Source organism: Perna viridis, chromosome 7 (genome assembly GCF_037379345.1).
Source record: "Perna viridis isolate PV_CMFRI_1.1 ecotype Kerala chromosome 7, ASM3737934v1, whole genome shotgun sequence".
Taxonomy (NCBI): Eukaryota; Metazoa; Mollusca; class Bivalvia; order Mytilida; family Mytilidae; genus Perna; species Perna viridis.
The window spans coordinates 13,495,872-13,502,457 of NC_142451.1; positions in this window are offsets into that span (position 1 = coordinate 13,495,872).

Here is a 6,586-nt window from a genome sequence, read left to right on the forward strand (position 1 = left end):
ATCTTATACGTGTATTTCATTTTTCTTTATGACATAAGGAGAAAGTTTTTCCCTGATTCTTACAATTCAATTTCTCGTTCTGTTCAGCAGAAGTTAAAAAAGAAAACTACATGTGTATATGATGATCATAGTCTTTCATGATAAAATGTTTATCCCTGTAAAATACCAAATCTTTCAAAAAGCATCGTCCAGCCAAAACACTTTGGTGACAGTATTTATCAGTTCTATTAAGTCGTGGTTAAACGCTGACATGAAAGTGTTTTAATTCCGATGTCATAGAAAAGTTTTGCCCAATTTTACCAAAGTCATAGCTGAATATTGCTTCATTTAAAAAAATGATTTGCGTTAATATATTGATAGAAGAATGTCACACAAAAGCTAAGCTCAGGCAATTACACAATTCTTAAGTGACATCTATCTATCCATACTCCATAACATGTTTTCTTATGGTAAGAACAACATACAAAACCGAAAGGAGACACAGAGAACAAAGTAACTCGGAGTTAAAAAAAATAAAAAAACAGGGGCATCGGTAGGGGAAGACGCTTACGAAGTTATTAATATAACTTTTCGGTAACAGTTATACACTATGTTAATTCATAAACAACCCTTAAAAAATCGAATCTTTGAAGGTACGTGAAAAACAAACAGAGGTTTTCGTTACTTCATCGAAGTTAGAAAATACTGCATTCTAATTTCAAAAATCGTTCATTTTGTCAGTGTGTTGTGTTTACCTTTTAATCTTTTTGCTAAAAGTATTTCACTTTATTTACTTGAATCCTATGATAGTTTGTTTCATAAAATAATAAAACATTTCCCTACCCTTACACCTGGTTAATGCTACCAGTTAGAAACAGTGTTTAGCCGATGCAAAAATGACTATTTTATGTACATGTATGATGCAGATTTTTTTTTGTCGAACTGTCTGAAGAATAGATATGTATGTATTATACTATATTTACGGAACACCCACTTTATACCTTTATTATTGTTAACTTGAAGACTAAGAAACGACAACAGACCGGAGGACACTCTCAAACATATCCAAAAACATTATTCAGTCGAAAAAAAATCCTAAAGAACAATCACGTCCTAATGTAATTTACAAATATCTAATGGTACAATTCTTGAGTTCAGGTAAAGTTGTCTTCTTTCATATGGATACATTCCCAGGTCATCATGTACGCGATTCAAGATGTTGTTAAGCTACACAACAATGCGAATAGTGAGATACAAAAGTGATTGAGGGCACACGGAATGTTGCCACAAGTAAAAGCAAGTTCACAATGCAATTTATATTTTGCATAATATACTTTAGTAAATATTGGTGGCTGTACGCTCAATTATTTACTTGTTCGGTTTCAATCACTATTTAAATATGTAATATGTATATGACCTACCACCATAACGCTTCCATTCTTCATAAAAGAAAGGAATGCACGCAAAATATATATCGCCTTTTAATTAAAATTCATCTAAAAATATTCTTTCTGTATTTAGATCTAGATGACGACTCTTCTGTATTGTCGTCGTCGCAACACGACGAAGAGACTTAGAAATGCTGGACGTCTTTCCAAAGCTGCATGTGTCCGCCTGTCCGTTCTCAGAATCCTATACAATAAGTGACATTATTTCAACGTTTAAGATGATCTGATATATTTTGTTTTTGAGATAAGAGTATAAACCTCTCTTTAATTTGCAAAAATGTGGTTAAAATACCATCGATTAGAGATTAAACTAGTTTTAACTAAAGAACTGAATGATATTATTGATGTCGATACGGTGATACTTTATAATTAAGACGTAGTTTATAGCTACACAACTTTTTTTAGTAGACTTTTGCCATCCGTCAAAGTTAACGGTTCATCGCTTTGCCAGATAAATCTTTTCAATTCCATTTCAATTGTAACAGCTTAAAACACTCAATAGTATGTGATTACAGGTAATTGTAACTTGTATCAGGTGCGAACGACTAGGTAACAGATCCATTCAATTACAGCAACAATAGGAAGCGTTAATCACCTTTGTTTGCCGGGTTCATTTCATTCCATAAATTGCAGTAACAGTAAAAAATAAAACACATCTGTGTTGTTATAATGCTTAGCGAAGTAAAACTGTTAGCAATCTAATATAGAATACAAGAAGAGAACTATAACAACGGAGGATGGCCCATTAATGTGGTTTATATATTAGCTAGTTACATTCACAGAGAATTTACATAGAAATCAATAGAAATCTCATACGTTTTTGTTTGCAAAATTGTTTTTATAATAATTGAAAAGTGTTTTTCACAAATTTAGGAAATGCATAGTAACTGACGGAACAGGTGATTTACCGTTTATTATTGTAGATGTTAGTTTTGAATGAAATAATAAATGTACATGAAAAATATTTCGTCAATAGTCTTTATGTGTATGTTGTGTACACATTGTAAATGTTGTGCAAATTGTTGTTTTACAATAATTATGATTTGCATTATCAACAATGCAAATTAGGTTTTGTATGAAATTTTGTGAATACAAATTATGATTTGTACAAATCAGTAAAAAAAAATCACTCGTAACATGTACAAAATTAAGCGTTTGGTTTTTAACCAGGGTAAACTAATTAATCAGCCTTTACATAAATGGAAGACCATATTTTTAGGGGCTCTTTACACAACAGCGAATTGACCAACGAACTAGCAATGAATAAATATTAATAAACGCTCGTAAAACATAAACATTCTCGACGAACACCATCGAATTGCCGTAAACGTTGGTGATTGTTTTGCACAGTATCAAAACGTTTGCTATCCTTTGAGTTCGGAAGGTGCTCGTCATCAGAAACACTTTCAACACGTTTGACATTCGGTTCCTTTTTTGAAAGAAAGAAAAAATGAAATTTACGAGTTACTTTCAGAATTTTTATTTCAATATCAAAAGCATTTTGTAGAGATGAAGTTGACCTTTTCTTTCAGGTGAACAAATCTCGATACAAGTAAATTCAGTAACTATATTTTTGTATATTAGTATTTTTATTTATAAAAAATACACGGGAAGCATTTGTTTTCCTTTCGTTCTTGTTCGTTGTTATTCGGTTGAGAATGTTGCAAAAGTCCCGACGGAAAAGCCTAAGCAGAAGTTCAGTTTTGCACGTAACCATAGCATTTTCTATTCGTTGTGCCTGTTAGATGATTGTTATCAGAGTGTTAAACCTGTTAAGTGGACCCTTTCAACACGTTAAGCTTTCGTTTGCATTTTTGTAAAGAAGAAATTTTAGAATGCTTTTAGAACTATACATGTGCTATTTTCTGTATCAAAATTACAATATCCAAAACGGTTTGTGGCTTCAGATGAGGGAACTATTTTTCGTTCATTCAGTGCCAGAGAAAATTCACCCCATCTTACAAAGTTATATACTTATGTATGCATAGTTTTTTTTTAAAGTCTAACACAACATAGTACACCGAGGAGCAAGATATAATAGTCTATAACTTATCATACATGTACGTTCAGGGTTTTCTCCATATTTGTTATATGCATTCATAATAGACAAAAGGGCTGATATCGGTGGCCCGCTATTCACATTAACGTCAGCCCGACAAAAATCCGTTCATACACCAATAATTGATGGCACGTGTTTGATATTTAATTCAATCTAGGCATTGAAAAATATGATAAACAAAAAAATAATACAGATTGTTTTAGATTATATCAAATAACATCCCCTCGAACCAAGGGTATCTCGGGACTGTTATTTTATGTGATAAAAGTAAAACATATGATATTTAAAAAAAAAAAAAAAAAAACTTTATGAATTTAGAAAAATTCATCGTAATCCTATCAGACTCGCATACAAGTAGCATATATGTGTATGAGTATGATGTTTATACAAGATTTAAAAGAAATGGGGTTAACATTGACAATAATTATTACCATGTGTGAAAATTCAAACTAAACAGTTTCTTCAACATAACTTAACTTTAAAAAGGGTAATAACAAAATGGGCGTATGACATTCGTGCCGATCTTATAAATTTTCATTATCGCCGATTTCATTATTTTTTTATCACCACCGATTTACAGCTTAAACAGGAAATTACGTGTAAATATAATGAATACATATATCTTATATTAGTACAAAGTATTTTGTTTATCACAATATACATGTAGGTTCTTTTCGTTGGTCTATATTACAACCCGTATCATTTACCCTGTATCGCATAGCTAGACCTGTATTGCATACCCTATATCACATCCCTTTCAGAACTCATCGTTCTTCATTATCCGGCGTGTCTCGGGTTTTATTATCAAGAGTAGACGGCTCTAGATGTAACCCAAAAATAAATCTATAGGTACGAGATCACAATTAATTCCCCTTTTCGAATATAGTTCCTTTTTTTTTTGTGTTTTTCTTCCTGAAAATGTTCTTTACTGTCCTAAACTTTATTGCTTAGTACTTGCTGCAAAAATGTAGGGCAATGATCAGATTTACAAGGGATTCTTTTTTTCATTCTGTAATTTTATGTGGAAGTTGTGATTTGGTCCTGTGGAAGAAGGTCAAAATTTATTACATTTGGGAGTGGTCACTTTTCATGTGTACGGGGTTCTCGGAAGCATAGAAAATGATGGTGAATTTTTCTGGCACTCTTATAGAAATCTGCTTTTATACACGTTTCTGTATTGTTGAGTTTTATTGAGTTTGAAGCTGTGGAATTTTTTTATATGTCAAAATGGGTCGATTGAAGTGCACTACGAAATTGTGTTCTTGTACCTTAAATTCGAAGATAATAATAAATGTGGGGCTATCATCAATTCACATCGTTAAAGTAAGCATTCTGTTTATTCAGTATAAACGCCGTGAAATCGCTTATGTCTCATTTCTCGAGATGAACCTACAAGTAATAATATTGCGAAACATATATAGCAAAGTCATCACAGTATAGTACATGAAGCTGAAACATAACTAAAACCGTTCAAGAACATTTAAAGAATGACATACATTTTTTCGGTCTATAAAGAAATAACCTTAATCACGTGTTGCATACTAAATAACCTGCGTAGCACGTTATTTTAAAATATACACCACGGCCATTGTGGTTATTTCAATACGACCGAAAAAATATAACAGTGATTCCTTAAAATTTAATTTAAGTACCAAAATTCAACGAGTTGATCATTAAAAAAATTGATGACGTCAAAGTCATTACAAAATTTGCTCTATGAGAAGATAAACGAAATTTTTTATCCAATCAGAAACCGTGTTACTTCTGAAATTAAATTATATACATTGTAAGTAATATACCCCATTCTAATTTTCACTTCATCGAACTCATAAGCAGGAATATTTGATTTTACAAAATATCTTCTCTCTGGACCTTTTAAAATATATGGTATAAAGAACAATACATGGCAAAATCCGTATCGCATGCCGTATCACACCACTCAACCAGTATCAGCCCCCGGGGCCTGATATTGGTAACTGATGCGATACGGATTTGTGTATTATCTTCTATGTATAATACATGGGAGGTGTATACTGTATAAATATAAAAATGAATGTTGTTCAGTTATAATACCATTCAGTTGGTTATAATACCGTTTAGTTGGTTAGCTTTGTGTTCATACTTCAGTCGCAACATATACTTAATGTACGCTAATACGAGCAAGGGATTATTAATTGCCATGCATACAGAATGGTCTACGTGCTGTGGCTTACAGGTACACAAACAAATCATGTAAAGCTAGAATTACCATATATGCTATTACTTACACGTAACTGAAAGGCACACTCTAGGCAAAAGTCAAAGGAAAAGTCATAAGTAGAAAATTCTGTATAACAAACGGCAATAACAAGGCAAAAAAAAAATAATGATAGAAAATTAGAAAAAAAACCGCGAAAGTGCTGACTTGGTACAAGCATTTCTGATATAAATGATGGATAATCAAATTTGATAGCACACTGAACTTCAAAATTTAAAAAAAAAATCACTCCTTTAAAATATTAACTGAGCCATAAACTGACTTTTTCCGGTTATATCTTCATTTTCCTAACAAAAATGTGAACAAAGTCATAGCAGACTTTACTTTCTTTTCAATTTGAAGCAGATGAGTTCCCCCTTATACCGCTATGGTACACACAATTTCAATGAGTTGCTCATTTACTTTTGTTACTTTGTATGTATGAATTTAGTTACTTTATGTTCTTTGTTGTGTATGTCTGTTTTCCATGTCTGGTCTTTGTCCCTGGATTACATTCTTTTGATTACCGCTATAACCTTGGTTCCCTTGATTACTCTTTAAAAAAATAACATGCATTTTTTACAAATGGAATAATGGGAAAGTCTTGAATTAACAAAAGATTAAGATTATCATCACATCTTGTCCTATCACAGTGTCCGGAAGTATTTACTTAAGAAGGGTACAAGAAAGGCCACCTAATACATTGAAAAATAGTACGTTTTACTTAGAATTTTCTGCACTAGAAAGAGGTGGGGAACGTCATGAATATTTCACAAAGTTTTACACGCGAGACATACATGTTTCAAATTGAAATACTTTTAATTGTAAAATTAACAAGTTCAAATTGTTAATTTATTCGCAAGG